General features: G+C 38.1%; 1 non-coding gene across 1 annotated transcript; it reads left to right on the forward strand.

Annotated features, from left to right (window-relative positions):
* The first annotated feature begins 1,284 nt into the window (after nucleotides 1-1,284).
* On the forward strand, nucleotides 1,285-1,388 carry LOC128568305 (small nucleolar RNA U13). The gene has a single exon (XR_008375112.1). It is a non-coding gene; the product is annotated as a small nucleolar RNA U13 (small nucleolar RNA).
* The last annotated feature ends 22,028 nt before the right edge of the window (nucleotides 1,389-23,416 follow it).

A 23,416-nucleotide genomic window follows, 5' to 3' on the forward strand; every position in this document is an offset into this window, starting at 1 on the left:
CAAACCAAGTTCAGTTGCACATCAAAAAAGTAATTGACCACTATCAAGTGGACTTCATCCCAGACAGGCAAGAATGGCTCAACATACACAAATCTGTAAATGTAATTCACCACATAAATAGAAGCAAAACCAATGACTATATGATCCTCGTGATAGAAGCAGAAAAACAATGGTGTTGATAAAATTTAACACCATTTTATGACAAGAACTCTCAACAAAATAAGCATACATAGAAATTATCTCAACATTATAAAGCCATATATGAAAAACCCACAGCCAACATCATACTGAATGGGGAAAAATTGAAAGCATTCCTACTTAGACCTGTAATCAACAAGGTTGCCCACTGTCACTGCTTCTGTTCAACATATTGCTGAAAGTCCTAGCCAGAGCAATTAGGAAAGAGAAGGAAATCTAGGGTATCCAAATAGGAAAAGAAGTCAAATTATCACCTTTGCTGATGATCTTTTATCTAGAAAAATCTCAAAGATTCTGTCAAGAGACTCCTGGAATTAATAAATAAATTTAGCAGAGTCTCATGGTAAAAAATCAATGCACACAAATCAGTAACATTCCTACACATTAAAAACAATCAAGCCGAGCATTAAATCAAAAACACGATACATTTCACAATAGCAACAAAGAAAATAAAATACCTAGCCATGTATTTAACCAAGAAGGTGAAAGAACTCTGCAAGGATAACTACAAAACACTATGGAAGGAAGTTACAGAAGATACAAATGGAAAAACGTATTGTGCTCATGGATGAGCAGAATTAACATTAATAAAATGTCTGTACTGCCCAAAGTGATTTACATTTAGTGCAATACCCATTAAAATACTAACATCACTTTTTGCAGATTTAGAAAAAAATAATTCTATGCTTGGTATGGAGCCAGAAAAGACTCCAAATAGCCAAAACAACCTTAAGCAAAAAGAAATCAGGAGGCATCACTTCACCAGACTTCAAGGTGCGCTACAAGGCTATGGGATACCATATAGCATGGTACTAGCAAAAGAACAGAAACACCAAGCAGTGGATCAGAACAGAGAAACCAGGTATAAAACCATCCTCATGTTGTGATCTTTGACAAAGTAGATAAAACATACAATGGGGAAAACTGCTATTCAATAATTGGTGCTGGGAAAACTGGATAGCCTCATGTAGAAGATTGAAATAGAATCCCTACCTCTCACCATTCACAAAAAATAATTCACAATGGATAACAGACTTAAACCTAAGGCATGAAATGGTAAGAATTCTAGAAAAAGAGGTTCATATGGTCCTTTTGTAGTTCATAAGCCTGATGATTGGGTTTTCATGCTTATGCGTGAGATGTGTCTCCTACAAATCTTGTTAAGACATCAGCACATTACCCTTCTGACATGAAAAAAAAAGAAGAGGTTGATAAAGCTCTTATAGGTATTGGCTTAGGCAAAGAATTTATGAAGACCCCAAAGGCAATCACAGCAATAACAAAAATAAATAAATGTGAACAAGCTTCTGCACAGCTAAGGAAAAAAACAACAGAGTGAATAGACAACTTACAGGATGAGAGAACATATTTTCATGCTACACACACAATAAAGGGCTAATAACCAGAGTCTACACAGGATTCATGCAAATCATCAAGAAGATATCAAACAACCTTATTAAAAAGCAGACAAAAGATATAAACAGAAGCTTTTCAAAAGGAGATAGACGAATGGCCAAAAAACATATGAAAAAACATTCAGTGTCTCTAATCATCAGGGAAATGCAAATTAAAATCACAGTGGAATACCAGATAACACCAGTGAAATGGCTTTCATACAAAAGTCCCAAAACAACAATGCTGGCATAGATGTGGGAAAAAAAAATGTGTCCAACAACATGCATACTTTGTTGGTAGGTCTGCAAACTAGTAGACCCTCCATGGAAAGTAGAATCAACATACCTCAAAGAACTAAAAGCAGATCTACCATTTTATCCACCAATCCCAGTACTGGATATTTACCCAAAGGAAAAAAAGACATTCTATAAAAAAGACACTTGCACCTGAATATTTATAGCAATTCACAATTGCAAAGATGAAGAAACAACCGAAGTGCCCATCAATACATGTGATGGGTTAATAAAGTGTGGTATATGTATACCATGGAATATTACTGAGCCATAAAAAATGTGAACTAATATGTTTTATAACAATCTGGAAAGAACTGCAGATCATCCCTTTAAGTGAAGTATCATAGGAATGAAAAAACAAACGCTATATCTGCTTTTAAATTGGAACTAAATATGTATGATAGTAAAATTGAATAGAAATCATGCAGGTGAGAGAGGGATGGGTAAATTCACACGTACTGGGTACAATACACTCTGTCTGGGGGATGGACACAGTTATAACCTTGATTCAAACTGTACAACAGTAATGCATGTAACTAAAACGTTTGTATTCCTATAACATTCTGAAATAAAATTTACAAAAAGAAAAAATGGTGATCTTTTAAAGAAGTAAATTGCAAAGTTCTTATTGGTTAAAGCTCATGTGACACCTTATGTATATATAAAAATTTTTTGCCCTTAAAATGATATAACTAAGGTAAGATTGAAATGTGACCTAGTTGTTTGGAATCAGGCCTGAATATCTCAGAAAAAAAATGTAACAATTTCATTTAACTACAAAGGTCACTGGACCAAGTTATGGTTTCATTTGATCAGTAGTGTACTTGACTAGAATACTGAATTTTAGCACCAAAACTTTTTTTTTGTGGTGAATTAAAATCAATAACTAAAGACAGAAGAATAAATGGGGGTATGACAATGAAGCCAGGGTAGATGAGGACACAATTTTAAACAGAAATAGAGGAGCCTTTTCAAGATTTAGTAATCTCTCATTTATTACCCATCTACTTGTTCTCCTTCTGTCAAGTTTACATATATAGAAAATGCAAAAAAAAAAAAAGTGAGTGCTTTGTCTTTAAAAAATAAAATTGAGCTTTATCTAGTTTTTCACTTAGAGAGCCTTTTGTTGAGAAAAAGATCCAGAAGGTTTTAAGTACAGCTTTTGTTAGTTAATAGGAAGCAATGTGGCTGAATAGATGAGGATTTTAATTAAAAGCTTTAGATTTGAAGCCTAAACTTATATTACAGAAGCCATATTATTGTCACGACTCTGTTAAAAGATTAGTGATTGGTCCTCACCTGGGAAGGGAAGGGAAGGGAGGAGAGAACGAGGTCATTGCCATGTCTGTGCCTCTGCTTCACCATGTTCTGTTACCTAATTCTTACACATGCCCCGAGGTAGATGCTATTATCTTTAATAAAGAGGCTCTGTTCAGTAAAATTATTTGTTAAAGGTCATCCATCACATGGCTGCTTTTCTACCATTCTCCACCTCACCAGCTCTACTTGGTGGCCAACATCTTTGCTCTCCCTGCACATCCCAGGCGACGTCCTCTCTGTGGCATTTGCTATTTCTTCTGCTCAGGGTGATCTACCCCCAGATGTTAATATGTTTAGATCCCTCTCTTCATTCAGATCTCTGATGATATGTCCTTGCAGAAAGGCCTTCTCCAATGACCCTATACATAACATCTTATTTCATATGTGCTGTGGTGTGAACGCTCTGTCCCCCCACATTCATATGTTGAAATCTTAACCCTTACTGGGATGGTACTAGGAGATGGGGCCTTTGGGAAGTGATTAAGTCATGAGGGTGAAGCCTTGATGAATGGGATTGGAACCCTTACAAAAGAGACCAAAGAGAGACCACTCACTCCATCCACCATGTAAAGGTAGAGTGAAAAGACACTGTCTATGGAACAGGAAGCTGGCGCTCACCAGACCGTGAACTCGCTGGTGCCTTCTCCTTGGATCCCTTAGGTCCAGAACTGTGAGGAATAAATTCTGTTGTGTATAAGCCACTTAGTTTATGGCCTTTTGTTATAGTAACCCAAACAACCTACAACAATATGGCATTTTAGTCACAGTAAGATGCTCTATTATTTTGGGTGTTACTAAGATGGCAAAATACTGCCCACTAATCAGTGGCTTGATAATTTTGTAAGCTGCATCCTAATTTCAGGGTTATTAAAATGTGGGAGAAGACAGTTCTTAGAACTGATGATAGAGGACAGCTTCTTCACTCTCTCCAGCCTCCCCTGCCCTGATGCGTCTCTGCACGCTCATCACTGTCTTATATGCCGCTGTACATTCTCTCACTGTCTTCTCTCTCCACCCTGGAGTGTAAGCTACAGGCAGGGGCTCAGTCTCATTCATGGCTGGTTGCAGACATTGGCTAGAAGCTCCTCACATCCATCTCCTTTTCTTCCTGGGAGCCCTGGATGACATTTTCAGCGTCCCTGTCAGTTAGGTAAAGTCACGTGAGAAACTTTTGGAAAATTCTCCTTAATCGCTCTCTTTCCTCATCTTCCAGCCATAGGGAATGTCTAAGGCACAGACACTAAAGGCAAGATGCTCATGTCTCTGAACTACAGTAACAAATAAAGCCCCATCTAGCTACACTGACCTTCATTTAAGTGTAATGTGAGAAATAAACATTTGTTAAAGCCACTGAAATTTGGACTTTTTTGTGATATAAGCTAGCTTACTCTAAAAACACTATTCTATCTGCATTGCCGAGAACTGTGCCTGGCACATACTAAGGTCTTAATGATTTATAAGAATAGGCGAAATACCAGGAATAGCAGGATAGAAATAGCTACAGAAAATAGCTGTGGAGAAAGATGATTAGTTGTGGTTCAGCATTTTCCTGGGAGGGTGGCAGCAACATCTTGTACCTTCTTCCCTCAGGTGGCATTTCTCCTCCCAAACAGTGAACAACCAGGCGCTCTATTCAAAGTTCTGCCTGCTGGGATTTCTCTTTACCATTGTGTTTTCTAGGGAACTTACATCCCCAGAAAGGGACTTTAATGCTGCAACTGAGAGTGATTTCACATTGTACCTGCGTGTCACATGGGACCATCCCTAAACCAGGCAGCATCTTCTTTTCCCCAGGCAGTTCATCACAGGGACTTCCCAGGAGACAGCTTACTTGTGCCCAGAGCTTGCTCTGGCCCTGTCGTGTTTATGCCACTTTCATCTGATGATGGAGTGTTAATGTACATGCTCAGCTTTGTGGCCTGATAGGTCCGATAACACCCAGCAAATGACCAGCAGCTCAGGTCGCACAGTAACTTGGTGGCCCATGGGTAAGCATTCAGTTTCTGCTAAGGCCCAATAGCAGGCCAAGAGGAGTTTCTCAAAAGAAGAGGAGTTATCTGTAGTTGACAGCAGGGCATTTACCACAGTCTAGCAACATTAGAAACAACGAGTTAATCTCGTTGTATCATTTCTTTTCCAAACACGTTCAAAAGTGAAATACACACTGTCACCCATCTCCTTGCTTCTTGATTAGGGATATCTCACGGAAATATTTTGCATATCTTCAGTGCCAGATCACACCAGAGACAATCAGTGCTCTCATTATTACTGGAGAGAGTCATTAGTGTCTTTAATCAGGTGAGAAAACCAATTTCAGAAATTCTAAAACCAACTCAGAACACTTTCAGGATTCAGAAAACTTATCCTCAAATTCCATTCCTTTGGAACCACTCTTGGTATCAAGATCTGTATTCATCTGAGTTCTTTAGAGAAAGAGAACCAATAGGATGTACATGTGTGTCTGTGTATACAGTAGTCACACCTTATCTGAGGTTTTTGTTTGTTTTTGCTTTTTGTTTAGGTATTTATGATTTCAGTTATCTGCAGTGAACTGTGGGCTGAAATACTAAATGGAAAATTTCATAAATATCAATCATAAGCTTTAAGTTGTGTCCCATTCTGAGTAGTGTGATGAAATCTTATGTCTTGCTCTGTACAGTATAAATGTACAGAAAAAACACAGTATATATAGGGTTTGGTACTGTCCTCAGTTTTAAGCATCATTGAGGGTCTCTCAGAATTTAATTCTTGTGGATGAAGGTAAAACCCATGGATGTGTAATCTTACCTTAGTTATATCATTTCCAGAGAGAGAAAGAGGAAAGAGGAGGAGAGAGAGAGGCTGACTGTATTGTGAGGAAGCGGCTCACAGAGTTATAATTATGGAGGCTGAGAAGTCCAAGGATCTATAAACAGCAGCGACAGACCCAGGAGAAACATGGAAAAGGGCCAGTCCAAGTCCGAAAGCCTGACAGCCAGGAGAGCTCGTGGTGTAGGTTCCAGTCCAAATCCATGTCTGAAAGCCAGGGAATACTCATGTCCTAGCTTAAGGACAGTGAGGCTCAGGGATTGAATTCTCCCTTTCTGAGTCTTTTGTTCTATTCAAGCCTTCAACAGATTGGATGAGGGCCACCCACATCAGGGAGGGCAATCTGCTTTCCTCAGTCTGCCACACAAATATTAATCTCATCCAAAAACACCCCCTCTACACACCCAGTATAATGTTTAACCAAATATCTGGGCACCCAGTCAAGTTGACACATAAATTAACCGTTACAGTCTGTATTTATGAGATCAGTGACTCATTTGCATAATTCTCTCCCAGAACCTACTGGTCAATTTGAATTTCAATTTCTCCTCTGGAGATTAGCTTTTTTAATTTCTAAGCATTTGACTATTACAAAGGCTGTGTGTTGTATATGTATGGTGTGTGTGTATGCAGATGTGTGTATGTGAGTCTATGTGTGTATATGTTCATGTGTATGCTGTGTGTGTACATTCTAGTCCAAAGCTCCTCTATAGGTAGGTATAATCTGCTCCAGAAAACTGTTCAAGAAACTTCCAACCTTCTCCCCTAATTTGTCTTTGTTTCTTTGTTTCTTTCTTTCTTTTTTTTTTTTTTTTTGAGACAGAGTCTCACTATGTTGCCCTGGGTAGAGTGCCATGGCGTCACAGCTCATAGCAACCTCAAATTCTTGGGTTCTAGGGATTCTTTTGCCCCAGTCTCCCAAGCAGCTGGGACTACAGGCACCCACCACAACGCCCAGCTATTTTTTGTCATTGTTGTTTGGCAGGCCCTGGGCTGGGTTCAAGCCCACCAGCCCCAGTGTACGTGGCCGGCGCCTTAACCACTGAGCATAGGTGCCAAGCCTTTGTTTCTTTCTTTTTCCTATTTTTTAGAGCTGATAAGGATGATGTTGGAAAGAAAAGAAGAAATGTTTTATTTATCCTTTTCATCTCCATGTTAATGTCTGGAAAATGCTGTCAAGACTGTGAAATCTCAAAAGATCTAAGAGTAGGATTAATTTCTTTACTGTTCATCTTTCATAACTTAGTTTGGATGTTATCTCCCCTAAGAAAAATGGGTTAAAGTCCCAAGGCTGGATTGTGCCTGCTCAGGTGATCCTCCCAGCATTCTGTGCTTCCCCCACACCCACACTCCTGAAAACTGCACGCGCCCATGGGCAGAGTCTGCACCCGCTTATCACTGTGTCTCTATAGCCCCACCCAGGAATAGATAAAATGTTCAATAAATATTTATTTGAACAAAAATACTCTTTTTGAACAAAAGAGTAAATGAGACTCCCTTGTTTGGACATCAGCATCATCATGGGAGGCAATAATCAATTCATGTCAGGGCTTGCAAATAGAGGTTCCAACATACTTTTAAAAAGAAGACTAAAAAAGCAAACTACTCTGGGCTGAACATTTATTTCAAGTCAAATATTTCTTTCCTTATTTTTCTTCTTTTTCCCCAACCTACTCAGCATGAGCTTATTGGAAAAGGCTCCCTTCTAATTTGTAACACATACTAACTAGACATTTGGCACAACTTCATAGTAATCCATTTTATCTGCTAAATTTGCAGATTTTATCTTCCTTGGCTCTTCTCAGTTTTCAGTTTAGTGCCATAAGCTTTAGGCCATTAAAAGTTTCAATTTAAGGTGAAAGTTTGAGTTGATTGCCATCCTAAGATAAAACTAACTGCATTGATTTGGTTTTTTTTAAAAGCTGTTAAATGGAACCTATACATAGAACTTGGTTAAGTTGCAGCCCCAGTACTCTTGATCTTTCCTGAGGCTGAGTGACAGGACCCTGCCTGGAGCCTTTGAACCCAGCTGGCAGGAATCTGTCTATGGTCCTGGATGTGCAGGGATGGAGCACAGGGAAAATGGGGGGCAAAGGGAGGAGGGAAACAGAGGGTGGACTAGAATGTTGGGCACTAGGACAAGATAGAGGAAGAGAGAGAAATATTAATAAAAGGAGCAACAACAACCGAATTAACAGCTGCTGCTGTGTTCTTATGAATAAGATCTATAAACAAACAAAACCCCACAGTTATACCTATCACCACATCTAGAGTATTTGCAGAGAGAAGGAGCTGTCCACAGAAGTTATTTCAGTAACAATATAGAAAGAGATGATGAGTCTGGCATGAACAATGATGTACCTAAAGAAACTCAGGAAAGCTCATGCAGGGTGACTCAGAGGACAGCACAGTGCCTGAACCACGTTGACTGTTCAGAAAGTACTGGTTAAGTAGCTTTGAATTTTGAATAAGATGCACTTGAAACCCAGACCTGGATACAGAAATAATCATATCAGTACCCTAGAAATGAAGGAAGGGTGGTGAATTAAGAATTGAATAACTCTAAATCATATTTAATAATAACAAATTGATATTTTAAATTCAATTTATAATTATGTTTACAATGTTATGTTTTATTTTTTCTTTCCCTTAAAGGAATTTTTTTTTTTTTTATTGTTGGGGATTCACTGAGGGTACAATAAGCCAGTTATACTGATTGCAATTGTTAGGTAAAGTCCCTCTTGCAATCATATCTTGCCCCCATAAAGTGTGACACACACTAAGGCCCCACCACCCTCCCTCTATCCCTCTTTCTGCTTCCCCCCCATAACCTTAATTGTCATTAATTGTCCTCATATCAAGACTGAGTACATAGGATTCATGCTTCTCCATTCTTGTGATGCTTTACTAAGAATAATGTCTTCCACTTCCATCCAGGTTAATACGAAGGATGTAAAGTCTCCATTTTTTTTAATGGCTGAATACTATTCCATGGTATACATATACCACAGCTTGTTAATCCATTCCTGGGTTGGTGGGCATTTAGGCTGTTTCCACATCTTGGCGATTGTAAATTGAGCTGCAATAAACAGTCTAGTACAAGTGTCCTTATGATAAAAGGATTTTTTTCCTTCTGGGTAGATGCCCAGTAATGGGATTGCAGGATCGAATGGGAGGTCGGGGTTGAGTGCTTTGAGGTTTCTCCATACTTCCTTCCAGAAAGGTTGTACTAGTTTGCAGTCCCACCAGCAGTGTAAAAGTGTTCCCTTCTCTCCACATCCATGCCAGCATCTGCAGTTTTGAGATTTTGTGATGTGGGCCATTCTCACTGGGGTTAGATGATATCTCAGGGATGTTTTGATTTGCATTTCTCTAATATATAGAGATGATGAACATTTTTTCATGTGTTTGTTAGCCATTCGTCTGTCATCTTTAGAGAAAGTTCTATTCATGTCTCTTGCCCATTGATATAAGGGATTGTTGGCTTTTTTCATGTGGATTAATTTGAGTTCTCTATAGATCCTGGTTATCAAGCTTTTGTCTGATTGAAAATATGCAAATATCCTTTCCCATTGTGTGGGTTGTCTCTTTGCTTTGGTTATTGTGTCCTTAGCTGTACAGAAGCTTTTCATTTGTTCATTTTTGTTGTTGTTGCAATTGCCGTGGCAGTCTTCTTCATGAAGTCTTCCCCCAGGCCAATATCTTCCAGTGTTTTTCCCATGCTTTCTTTGAGGATTTTTATTGTTTCATGCCTTAAATTTAAGTCCTTTATCCATCTTGAATCAATTTCTGTGAGTGGGGAAAGGTGTGGGTCCAGTTTCAGTCTTTTACATGTAGACATCCAATTCTCCCAACACCATTTATTGAATAGGGAGTCTTTCCTCCAAGGTAAGTTCTTGTTTGGTTTATCGAAGATTACATGGTTGTAAGATGTTAGTTTCATTTCTTGGTGTTCAATTCGATTCCAAGTGTCTATGTCTCTGTTTTTGTGCCAGTACCATGCTGTCTTGAGCACTATGGCTTTGTAGTACAGACTAAAATCTGGTATGCTGATGCCCCCAGCTTTATTTTTGTTACAGAGAACTGCCTTAGCTATACAGGGTTTTTTCCGGTTCCATACAAAACGCAGAATCATTTTTTCCAAATCTTGAAAGTACGATGTAGGTACTTTGATAGGAATGGCATTGAATAGGTAGATTGCTTTGGGAAGTATAGACATTTTAACAATGTTGATTCTTCCCATCCATGAGCATGGTATGTTCTTCCATTTGTTAATATCCTCTGCTATTTCCTTTCTGAGGATTTCATAGTTTTCTTTATAGAGGTCCTTCACCTCCTTCGTTAGGTATATTCCTAGGTATTTCATTTTCTTTGAAACTATGGTGAAGGGAGTTGTGTCCTTAATTAGCTTCTCATCTTGACTGTTATTGGTGTATACAAAGGCTACTGACTTGTGGACATTGATTTTATATCCTGAAACTTTACTGTATTTTTTGATGACTTCTAGGAGTCTTGTGGTTGAGTCTTTGGGGTTCTCTAAGTATAAGATCATGTCGTCAGCAAAGGGAGAGTTTGACCTCCTCTGCTCCGATTTGGATTCCCTTTATTTCCTTTTCTTGCCTAATTGTATTGGCTAGAACTTCCAGCACTATGTTGATAGTAAAGGTGACAGAGGACAACCTTGTCTGGTTCCAGTTCTAAGAGGAAAAGCTTTCAGTTTGACTCCATTCAGTAAAATATTGGCTGTGGGTTTGTCATAGATAGCTTCAATCAGTTTTAGAAATGTGCCACCTATGCCTATACTCTTCAGTGTTCTAATTAGAAAAGGATGCTGGATTTTATCAAATGCTTTTTCTGCATCTATTGAGAGGATCATGTGATCTTTATTTTTGCCTCTGTTAATATGGTGGATAACGTTTATGGACTTGCGTATGTTAAACCAGCCTTGCATCCCTGGGATGAAGCCTACTTGATCATGATGAATGACTTTTTTGATGATAAGCTGTAATCTATTGGCTAGGATTTTGTTGAGAATTTTTCCATCTATATTCATGAGTGAGATTGGTCTGAAATTCTCCTTTTTGTTTGGGTCTTTTCCTGGTTTTGGTATCAGGGTGATGTTTGCTTCATAGAATGTGTTGGGGAAGATTCCTTCTTCCTCAATTTTTTGGAATAATTTCTGCAGTACAGGAATAAGCTCTTCCTGGAAGGTTTGATAGAATTCTGGAGTAAAGTCATCTGGATCAGGGCATTTTTTAGTTGGAAGCTTTTTTATTGTTTCTTTGATCTCAGTGCTTGAAATTGGTCTGTTCAGGAGGTCTATTTCTTCATGCCTAAGTCTAGGGAGAGGGTGTGATTCCAAATATTGATCCATTTCCTTCACATTGTCAAATTTCTGGGCATAGAGTTTCTGGTAGTATTCAGAGATGATCTCTTGTATCTCTGTGGGATCGGTTGTTATTTCCCCTTTATCGTTTCTGATTGAGGTTACTAGAGATTTTGCTTTTCTATTTCTAGTTAGTCTGGCTAATGGTTTATCTATTTTATCCATTTTTTCAAAAAACCAACTCCTTGTTTCATTAATTTTCTGAATGATTCTTTTGTTTTCAATTTCATTGATCTCTGATTTGATTTTGGATATTTCTTTTCTTCTACTGAGTTTAGGCTTAGATTGTTCTTCTTTTTCCAATTCCATAAGATCTCTTGTGAGATTGTTGATGTGCTCTCTTTCTGTTTTTCGAATGTAGGCATCTAAAGCGATGAATTTTCCTCTCAAAACTGCTTTTGCTGTATCCCACAGGTTTTGGTAGCTTGTGTCTTCATTGTTGTTATGCTCAAGGAAGTTAATGATTTCCTGTTTTATTTCTTCCTGCACCCATCTGTTATTCAACAGAAGATTGTTTAATTTCCATGCCTTTGGGTGGGGTCGAGCATTTTTGTTAGAGTTGAGTTCCACCTTTAGTGCCTTATGGTCTGAAAAGATAGAAGGTAAAATTTCAATTCTTTTGATTCTGTTGATATTTGTTTTGTGTCCCAGGATATGATCAATTTTGGAGAATGTTCCATGGGGTGATGAGAAGAATGTATGTTCTTTATCTTTGGGGTGGAGTGTTCTATATGCGTCTATCAAGCATAGTTGTTCTAGGGTCTCATTTAAATCTCTTATATCTTTGTTTAATTTCTGTTTAGAGGATCTGTCCAGCTCTGTAAGAGGTGTGTTAAAGTCCCCTGTTATGATGGTATTATCAGATATCATATTGCTCAGACTGAGTAAGGTCTGCTTCAAGAATCTGGGAGCATTTAAATTGGGTGCATAAATATTTAGAATTGAAATGTCTTCTTGTTGTAGTTTTCCCTTGACCAATATAAAGTGACCATCTTTGTCTTTTTTGACTTTAGTTGCTTTAAATCCACATGTATCTGAAAATAAGATTGCAACTCCTCTTTTCTTCTGAATTCCATTTGCCTGAAAAATTGTCTTCCAACCCTTGACTCGGAGCTTTAATTTATCTTTTGAAGCCAGGTGTGTTTCTTGCAGACAGCAAATGGATGGCTTGTGTTTTTTAATCCAGTCAGCCAATCTATGTCTCTTCAGTGGGGAATTCAAGCCATTAACATTTATGGAGATAATTGATAAGTGTGGTAGTATTCTATTCGTCTTATTTGGTGAGAGTCCATTGCTTAGTTTTATCTTTTGCATCAGTGTGGAGGTTAGGTTCTGTCCTTTGATTTCTGAGTTCTTACTTTGCTGCTGATCCATTGTGGTGGTCAGTGTGCAGAACAGGTTGAAGTATTTCCTGTAGAGCTGGTCTTGTTGTGGCGAATTTCCTCAATGTTTGTATATCCGTAAATGATTTGATTTCTCCGTCAATTTTGAAGCTTAGCTTAGCAGGGTACAGAATTCTGGGCTGAAAATTGTTCTGTTTAAGTAGATTAAAGGTAGATGACCATTGTCTTCTTGCTTGGAAAGTTTCATTAGAGAAGTCTGCGGTCACTCTGATGGATTTGCCCCTGTAGGTCAACTGGCGCTTACTCCTGGCCGCTTGCAGAATCTTTTCTTTTGTCTTGACTTTGGACAGGTTCATCACAATGTGTCTGGGAGAAGCTTGGTTAGAGTTGAGGCGACCTGGGGTCCAATATCCCTCCGAAAGCAGTGTGTCAGAATCTTTGGTGATGTTTGTGAAATTTTCTTTTATAATATTCTCTAGTATGGCTTCCATTCCTCTGGGGCATTCTTCTTCCCCTTCTGGGATTCCTATAACTCGTATGTTGGAACACTTCATAAAGTCCCATAATTCTGACAGTGACCGTTCTGCTTTCTCTCTCTTCTTTTCTGCCTCTTTTACTATCTCAGTTATCTCAAAAACTCTGTCTTCTACCTCTGAAATTCTTTCTTTTGCATGGTCTAACCTGTTACTGATACTTTCCATTGCATCTTTAAGTTCCCTGATTGACTGTTTCATTTCCTTCAGCTCTGCTATATCCTTTTTATATTCTTCATATCGTTCATCTGTGATTTGATTCTGTTTTTGGATTTCCTTTTGGTTATTTTCCACTTTATTAGCAGTTTCCTTCATTGTTTCCATCATTTCTTTCATTGTTTTCAACATGTGTATTCTAAATTCCCTTTCTGTCATTCCTAACATTTCTGTATTGGTGGAATCCTCTGCAGTAGCTACCTCATGGTCCCTTGGCGGCATTGTTCTGGACTGGTTCTTCATGTTGCCTGGAGTTTTCTGCTGATTCTTCCTCATGAGTGATTTCTTTTATCTGTTTCCTTGCCCTAATTTTCCTTTCACTTCCTCTTGCTCTTTAAGTTCTTGTGCCTGTGGACTAAGGGTTACAGGACCAGAAGGGTGAGAAGGTTGAGGAGCAAAAAAGGGATGAAAGAAAGGAGGACCGAGTGATAAGAAAAAAAAGAAAGATAGAGAAAGGAGAGGGGGTCGGGATAAGGAATATTGACAAAAAGAAGAGAGGCACAGAAAGAGGGAGACAGGGCAATATAGGTGTACAGTAGGGTACTTTGACACAACCTTAAAAACCCCACCTTCGGGTGGCACCTGTGGCTCGGTCGGTGGGGCACCGGCCCCATATACCGAGGGTGGCGGGTTCGGCCCCGGCCCCGGCCAAACTGCAAACGGAGGATGGCCGGGCATTGTGGCGGGCGCCTGTGGTCCCGGCTGCTCGGGAGGCTGAGGCAAGAGAATCGCTTGGGCCCAGGAGTTGGAGGTTGCTGTGAGCTGTGTGAGGCCACAGCACTCTGTCGAGGGCCATGGAGTGAGACTCTGTCTCTACAAAAAAAAAAAAAGAAAAGAAAAAAAAACCCACCTTCTGGGGGTGCCCAGTTGGGTGGTTCCCTTGAGGTCAGCAGCTCTTTGCTAACCTGATCAGACACAGTACCCCACCTCCACCAAGTAGAGAGGAAAGACAATAATGCTATAAATCAAACCAAAACAAGCAAACAGAAAACTTTATGGGGATAAAATTGGGTGAAAAACCAAATGATAGCGGTAGAAACACTAGCAAAAATGAAGTTGTAGTTATTAAAAAAGGCAGCAATGGGAAATTATAATTAAACTAGAAAAATTGAGAAAGAAAAAGGGATCTGTATGTAAAAGATGGAAATTAAAAAACAAAAGAACATCAACAACGTCAAAATAAACAAACAAACAAAAAAAACAACCAAACAAAAAAGAAAAAAATACACAACCAAAAACAAAGCAGTTTGTATATGTTATTGAATATTGTCTGGGCAACACGTGGTCTTCTGGGGTATGAGATGTTAGTCACAGTTCTGATACGACTGGAGCCTGCTGATTTCTCAAACCCCAGCAGGTAGACACCCTAAATCTCTCTTCAGCCCACTTAAAAGGCACTTTGAACTTGTAAACTTGCTGAGCAGAAGCTTTCCCAGCTTTCTCGCTGGAATCGCTGCTGAAGTGGCTATCCACTTACCCAGTGTGCCAAAACTGGTCTCACTCTGCCCCTGAGGGTTAGGGCTGCAAGGCGGCTCAGACCCCACACTTAGGCTACTTGGTTGCTGGGTTACCAGCTCCCACCCGTTTCTAGCTCTGCGACCCTGAGGGCGGAGTTTGCCGGGGCAGATCACTGACAATGGATCCGTGTGACCCACCGCCAAACACTATTAGCTCCGTCTGGCTCAGCGGCTCAGACTGGGGACCTAGACAACAGCCAAAGTTCTCCGCACTCCCGCTCAGGCCTTCCCCAAGGCAGTTCAACTCAGTGCCAAGTCCAAGGACATCAAAACAGTTCACAGGTAAGGCCTTTCTGGTTTGCAGTCTCGCTGCTACTGAACTTACAGTTGTGGGCGGGTTTAGACGGATTGAACACATGCGACCACTTGCCGGTTTTCCATTGTTTTAGTCCTCCTCTTGGGGTCCAGAAGTCTCTCGCTGACTCCCTGTATCCTCATAGGAGTGATGCTAGGCAGTTCCCACCAGCCAGAGATGCCTGGAGTCCTATCTCCCCAGACTCACGGTGCCCCGATGCAAGGAAGCTGTTACTCGGCTGCCATCTTGCTCCGCCTCCCGTTATGTTTTATTTTTTCTTGATTAATTCCTTTTTGCTATATTCATCTAAAGTCTCAAGTTAAATAATTTCTTCAGGGATCGTTAAAAAGAGAGTTAGATTATATACACTGCAGTGAATGGACTAAATTCACAATCTCCCGGTGTCTCCCTGGGGATTGGCCCTGACTAGTAATCAGGACCTGCAGTCTCCATCCCCTGACAGTCAGTAAATAGTCACTCCTTGAACTGTCTGTATCAGCCAGTTAGTGACCTCTCACATGAGCATCACATATACCCACTAATAGAAGTGCATACTTTTCTTTTATGGTTTTGTATTGAATTTTTTACTTTAAGAAAGAATTTTTTTTCTTAAAAATGCCAACATTATAAGATACATCTTAATTCTTGGTTTTATTTTTTCCTAGCTAAAATTATCTGTGTTTAGAGGCACAGATAAGTCATTCAAGTATTTACCTGGTTATAAAGATTTTATCTTTTTAACACCTGGAAAGCTGTCACACAAAATTTTTAACTGAAAGTGCCAGAAAACTATAACTACTGCCAATTCAGTAGTGTTGCCCCCAATATTTCTCCCTGAATAGAAATTCCTGAATCATCATTTAAAAAAATACATTATCTTTTAGAATTTGCCTAGGATTTGTTTTTATTAACAGGAAGATAATTCCTTAGTTATCTCACCTTTTCCTACCTATATTGCTCAAACTTATATTGCAAATAACATGCACAATGTTATAAACCAAGACAGATCACGGAATAAGTGACGGTATTTCACAACTTAGCAAACTGTGGATATCAAATGACACTTTTTTGACTCTTCTGTTTCTAGGCTTCTCTTAAACTGAATTCTACAAAGAATTCTAATGTAGATGAAATTCTTCACACTCATTGACTGGGGACTATTCAGGAAATATAATTAGCTTTAAATCAGTTTATCTAGAAATCACTTTTACATTTCTGGTTCCTTCTAGAAAATAATAAATTGTTATTTATTAATAGCTCTAGGTCATTTATAAAAAAAATTCTTTCTTTTGTCTGAAAGCTTCAATTAATGAATCCCTAGCACTGAACCTTTTTTGTCAGAATATGTTTTTAATTAACTGCAATGAAATTAGAAAAAGTAAATTGAAAAGAAAACGTTGACATGACCCTTCTCTCCTTTTATTATAAAGAGCAGAGACAACTGAATAAAAGTACCTAAAACGAAGTGGAGAAATGGGTAAGAGCAAATGGATTTAGTAGAAAAAAATGTATCTTTCAAAAGCCATTAATATATTTAGATGCAGAGAGTTTCTCTTTAAATTGCTCACCCTTTCATCACTGTATGTTTCTGCAAACGCTGAACTACTAATTCTTACATCTTACTTTTGAGGCAGAAAGGAAAATATTACCATTTAACTTCTGTTAGCTGTGTAACACTTAACATGCCCCACAGTTTTATAGTTGGGAAAGCTAATAATTAGCCTAAAAGCTCCCAAGGGTGGTGAAATTAAGGAATAGGTCCAAAATCATAATGAATGTCAGGGTACTTATCTTTGTATTCTCAAGTTCTGGGCTCCTAAATGCAAAAATTATCTCCACATATATTTGTCTCAAATTTCCCTTGTCTTAATTCTATTTGCCATTCTCCATGCTATCTAATTTTCCTCAATTTTTCATTCTAATTTACAGACCAAACTATCTCTTATTTTACAACTCAAAATATATTGCCTTGAGAGAACTTTTCTGTTTAAATACAATTAAAGACACCTTAGGCAAAGATGACATAGATGACTTTTTATTAACATGAAGACAATCTCTTAATTCTTTCATCTTTTCCTGACAAACTCATCCATTGCTTCACCCACTTTCTCTTTTTTCCTTCATGCCTTAGGGGAGAGATATTCACACAAAAGCTTAATTCCCCCACCTCTGCTTCTCACCTAATTCTAGCTTCTCAATTCTTTTTTTTTTTATTAAATCATAGCTGTGTACATTAATGCAATCATTGGGGTACAATGTGCTGGTTTTATATACAATTTGAAATATTTTCATCAAACTAGTTAACATAGCCTTCAAGGCATTGTCTTCATTATTGTGTTAAGACATTTATATTCTATACCTAGTATAGTTCACATGTACCCTTGTAAGATGCACTGTAGGTATGGTCCCACCACCAAATTGCCTTCTTCACTGGTTCCTTTCTTTTTGCTTACAAATGTGCCCAAGTATTTTTCATCCTATGAACAATGGCAAGACACATTTCAATGCTGTTTTGCCCTTAAGCTGTTATACTTTATGTCATAACAATTTTTCCTTCACCACTGGGAGCTGGAAAGTCATCGAAACTCATTGTCTTCTTGACCTTCCCTGCACATTTGCTCTTCAACTCGTTGAAATCTGGTCTATATTTGGGTCATCAGACTGAAATTTCTCTGATAGAAATTAACAAAGACATAGTTATTTAATCCAACAATGGCTTCAGATTTCTCCTTCTCTTTAGCTTTTCTGCAGCATTCAGCATTGTTTATCACATCTTCCTTTATTAAAACTTTCCTCATCTGGCTTCACATGTAACTGTATTTTTCTTTGGTTCTTTCCTTAAAGGATAATTCTCCCCACCTCTTTTCTTTCATTATTTCTCGTCTAATAGCACCTTAAATGTCTCCCATTTAACTTTGCATCACCATAGAATATAATTTCTCCTGACAGATTCTTGCCCCAACTTCTCTAATGAGTTTATCTCTATTCTTAACTGTTTCCCATTTCCTCTTCAATGTCCTTAGCAATCTCCAACTTTTACCTATCCATGATATAACTCATTATCCTCATCCTGAAATGTGCTTTTCTTCTTAGATTTACTATCTCAATTAATGGTCATCAAACTGAAATCTAGGAAAAATACTAGCTTTGGAGTCAAAAGTCCTTGGGCCAAATCTTGATTCAAAATCAAATTAGTTTTAAGATTTTGTGTGATTATTTTTACCCATGCCTCCATTTTCTCACATGTAAAGTAGTAATGAGATTCCACAGAGTTTAAAAAAAATAAATAAATGGAAAGAAGGATGGAGAATCCTCAAAGAACTAAAAGTAGGCCTGTTTGATCCTGCAATTCCATTACTAGGCATCTACCCAGAAGAAAAAAAAAAAATCATTCAACCATAAGGAGATTTGCAGTAGAATGTTTATTGCAGCTCAATTCACAATTCCCAAGATGTGGAATCAACCCAAGTGCCCATTAACACATGAATGGATTAATAAACTGTAGTATATGTATATGTATACCATCTTTACATCTTTTGTATTAACCTGGATGGAGTTAGAGAACATTAGAAAATGTTCTTCTTAGTAAAGTATCACACGAATGGAAAAGCAAGTATCTCAATAATATGAAACCAATAGACAAGCAAATATAAACCTACATGAGGGAAAATCACAAAGTCAAGTGGGGAGGGGAGAGAGGAAAAGAAGGGAGGCAGATTGGTGTGCTCTCACCTAACAGGCACAATGCAGAGGTATAAGGCACACCTCCTGGGTGAAGGGCTGAACTACAGCTTGGACTCTACCTAACAAACACAATGTAACCTAATCTGAAACAAATAAAGAAATAAAAATTAAAATGAAAGCATCTTGAAAAATGCCTAACTTACAGTCATACCCAGCAAATGTTTGACATCTTTTGTTTCTTTTGTTTGAAATCCGGTCTATATTTCCTTTGTTTTCTACATTTCCTTCTTGCTTTTGAAGGAAGAGATTAATCAACAATAACAAACATTTGGTGAATTTATTACTTTCCTAATCAGGGAGAGTGATGCTAGCAAGGAAGCTTCTTTCCCTTAGCAAAGCAGACATTTGAACAAGCCATGGGGAAACTTCTGGGGAGGCATGGCCTCCAGAGTTTGAAAGACTTTCAGGAGTGGGAGTGGTTGAAGTTAGCTGTAGTAGTATAGTTAATCATGTTGGACAGATTGGGTGACTTTCAGCAGATTATTCCCAGAGGGAAGGTGTCATCAACTGATCAATATTTTTAACTCCCCTTGAAGTGATTACTTGCTATCTTAGCTTCAGAACAACCAGCCCTATCCCATGAGTGAGGGATCTTTGTTTTTGTTTATCATTGACTTTTCTCTCTACCCCACCTCTCACCAAGTTAGTGACACTCTTGTTAATTCCACTGCCAAATGTCTTCCCAAACTGCCCTCCCCATATCCATTTCTGGCGCCTAATTTATGTTCTTATCTTTTCGGATTCAAGGTTTGCATAATCATGGCCTCTGTAGATAATGGCCTCTGGATATCCTAACTTAATCTCCCAACCACCAGCCTTCAATTCTAATCCATTCTCCATAGGATACCACAGTTAGTCACCTAAAACATGGGTATGATAATATTATTAATTTTCATTTAAAATTTTGGTGATTTGGGGTGAAAATGCTGAGTTTACAGCATTTTTCCCCAATCAACACCACCTGGGTGGGAATCTAAGCTCTCCCAGGTTGTTATGATTTGCACTGAAGATTGAGAAACATTCAGGTGTATATCCTGTCGGTTACAATTCAAATCTCCTAGCAGCAGCAACCCCAGTGAACCAGCTTTCCAGCTTTATATTTTAACACTGTCCATGTGCCTGTATTGTGGTCACACAGGGCTATTCAGCATTCCTCAAACACACACAGAAAATTCTCTTCTGTTGTCTCTGTGCTCCCTGGTTGTTTAGCCTGAAGTATTAATTCACCTCATAAACACTTGCTAATCTTTAAAAGCTGACATCTTCCAGAAACCTGCCTTTTCCTGAGAGAACCATGACCTCACACATGCTCCTATGCCTTCTTGTATGGTTTGTGATTGCAACGTGTGGCACTAACTGCCTCCTCACCTCTCTAGGGGACTGAGCGTCTTAGGGTAAATGTCAAGTCTTATCCATATGTATGTGACCAATGCCTAGCACGCTGCCAATCATATAACACATATGGACTGCATATTTGCTGAATTAAATTTTTTATGGAACCCTGAGAGGATCACAGAATACCAGAGGAAGAAAATATCTGTCTAGTCCACTTGTGATACAGCTAAAGCTCAGTAGTATTCATTCATGACAAACTAAGTTGACTTTGGCACTAACTTCGTTGGAAATAAATGAAACCTAGGTACTCTTAACAGAAAGTTGTTTGTATTCTAGATTGTTGGTTAGATTGAAAGTTTTAGGATTGTTTCAGAAGATTCATAATAGTCTTTTTAACCCATGTTAATCTGGTCTATATAGACTCCAGAATAATGCCTGCTCTCATGATTTTTTTTATTTGATTATTTTTCTTTTATAAAAATAATACATGCTAATTTCATAGAGGGAAACAATCCAAGATATAAAAGTAAAAAATAGTAATCTGCCCCCCAGACCTTCTAGCTCCTACCTTCATCAATCTTTTTATTCCTATGTAGTAGCCAATGTTTATAGTCTGGTTTGTGTTTCTCCAACTCTTCTCTATGCTCACACAAAGACACACAAGACTGGGTTTAAAAAATAGCTTTCCTTGTTGTTCCTGGAATTGTATCATAAAGACCTTAAATCTGATTTTTTTCACTAAATGTTATATTGTGAATATTCCACCAATCAGCACAGATCTAACTTGTTCATTTTAGGAACAAAATAATATGTCATAGTATGGATATACTACCATTTATTCAGCCATTCTCCGGTTGTTAAACTGTCATGTTCTCACCATTCACAATACTTCAATTAACATCCTGGCCTATTATTCATATTTATATAGAAGAGATTGCAAAGAGTTAAATAAGTTGATTATAGGGTATGCATATTTTTTGTTTTAATAACCAAATTATGTGACAAAATGTTAAGCATCTTAACTTTATCATGTACTTGGGTTTTCTTCTTTTTCCCATTGATTTATAAATCATTTTTGGAAGGTCTTTAATATTAACAAATAAATTTTTTGGAAGGTCTTTTATATTAACCTTTTTTTTTTAATTTGGATTTTATTTATTTATTTATTATTAAATCATAGCTGTGTACATTATGCAGTCATGGGGCACCATACACTGGTTTTATATACCATTTGACACATTTTCATCACATTGGTTAACATAGCCTTCCTGGCATTTTCTTAGTTATTGAGTTAAGACATTTATATTCTACATTTAGTAAGTTTCAAATGTACCCATGTAAGATGCACATAGGTGTGATCCACCAATAACCCTCCCTTCGCCCATCCTCCCCTCTCCTCTCACTTCCTTCTCCCCCTTCCCCATATTCTCCCCCTATAACTGGGTTATAGCTTTAATATGAAAGCCATACATTAGTTTCATAGTAGGGCTGAGTACATTGGACACATTTTCTTCCATTCTTGAGATACTTTACTAAGAAGAATATGTTCCAGCTCCATCTATGTAAACATGAAAGAGGTAAAGTCTCCATCTTTCTTTAAGGCTGCATAATATTCCATGGTGTACATATACCACAATTTATTAATCCATTCGTGGATTGATGGGCACTTGGGCTTTTTCCATGACTTAGCAATTATGAATTGGGCTGTAATACACATTCTGGTACAAATATCTTTGTTATAATGTGATTTTTGGTCTTCTGGGTATGTACCTAGTAGAGGAATTATAGGATCAAATGGCAGATCTGTTTTTAGATCTCTAAGTGTTCTCCAAACATCTTTCCAAAAGGAATGTATTAATTTTTATTCCCATCAGCAGTGTAGAAGTGTTCCCTTTTCTCCACATCCACACCAACATCTCTCGTCTTGGGATTTTGTGATATGGGCTAATCTTACTGGAGTTAGATGATACCTCAAAGTTTTTTTGATTTGTATTTCTCTGATGATTAAGGATGATGAGCACTTTTTCATATGTCTGTAGGCTGTGTGCCTTTCTTCATCAGAGAAGTTTCTCTTCAAGTCCCTTACCCAGCCTGAGATGGGATCACTTGTTCTTTTCTTGCTACTACGTTTGAGTTCTCTGTGGATTTTGGTTATTAAACCTTTGTCAGAAGCATAACCTGCAAATATCTTCTCCCATTCTGAGGGCTGTCTGCTTGCTTTACCTACTGTGTTCTTGGCTGTGCAGAAGCTTTTTAGTTTGATCATGTTCCAGTAGTGTATTTTTGAAGCTGCTTCAATTGCCCCGGGGGTCCTCCTCATAAAATATTAGTCCAGACAGATTTCTTCAAGTTTTCCCTGCACTTTCTTCTAGTAGTTTCATGTCTTAAGTTTAAATCTTTAATCCAGTGAAAGTCTATCTTAGTTAATGGTGAAAGGTATAGGTCCAGTATCAGTCTTCTTCTGCCAGCCAGTTCACCCAGCACCATTTGTTAAATAAGGAATTCTTTCCCCACTGAATGTTTTTAATTGGCTTGTCCTACATCAAATAACGGTAAGTAGCTGTGTTCATCTCTTGGTTCTCTATTCTGTTACATACATCTACCTCTCTGTTTTTGTGCCAGTACCATGCTGTTTCGATCACTATTGATTTATAGTGTAGTCTGAGGTCTGGTAGCATGATTCCTCCTCCTTCGTTTTTATTTCTGAGTAATGTCTTGGCTATTCGAGATTTTTTCTGATTCCATATAAAATGAAGTATTATTTCTTTCAAGATGTTTAAAGTATGACAATGGAGCTTTAATAGGGATTGAATTAAAATTGTATATTGCTTTGGGTAGTATGGACATTTTAACAATGTTGATTCTTCCCAGCCATGAGCATGGTATGTTTCTTCATTTGTTAACATCTTAAGCTATTTCTTTTCTTACAGTTTCATAGTTCTCTTTATAGAGAACTTTCATGTCCTTTGTTAGATAAAATCCCAAATATTTCGTCTTCTTTGGCACTACTGTGAATAAAATAGAGTCCTTTAC

Source organism: Nycticebus coucang, chromosome 16 (genome assembly GCF_027406575.1).
Source record: "Nycticebus coucang isolate mNycCou1 chromosome 16, mNycCou1.pri, whole genome shotgun sequence".
Lineage (NCBI taxonomy): Eukaryota > Metazoa > Chordata > Mammalia > Primates > Lorisidae > Nycticebus > Nycticebus coucang.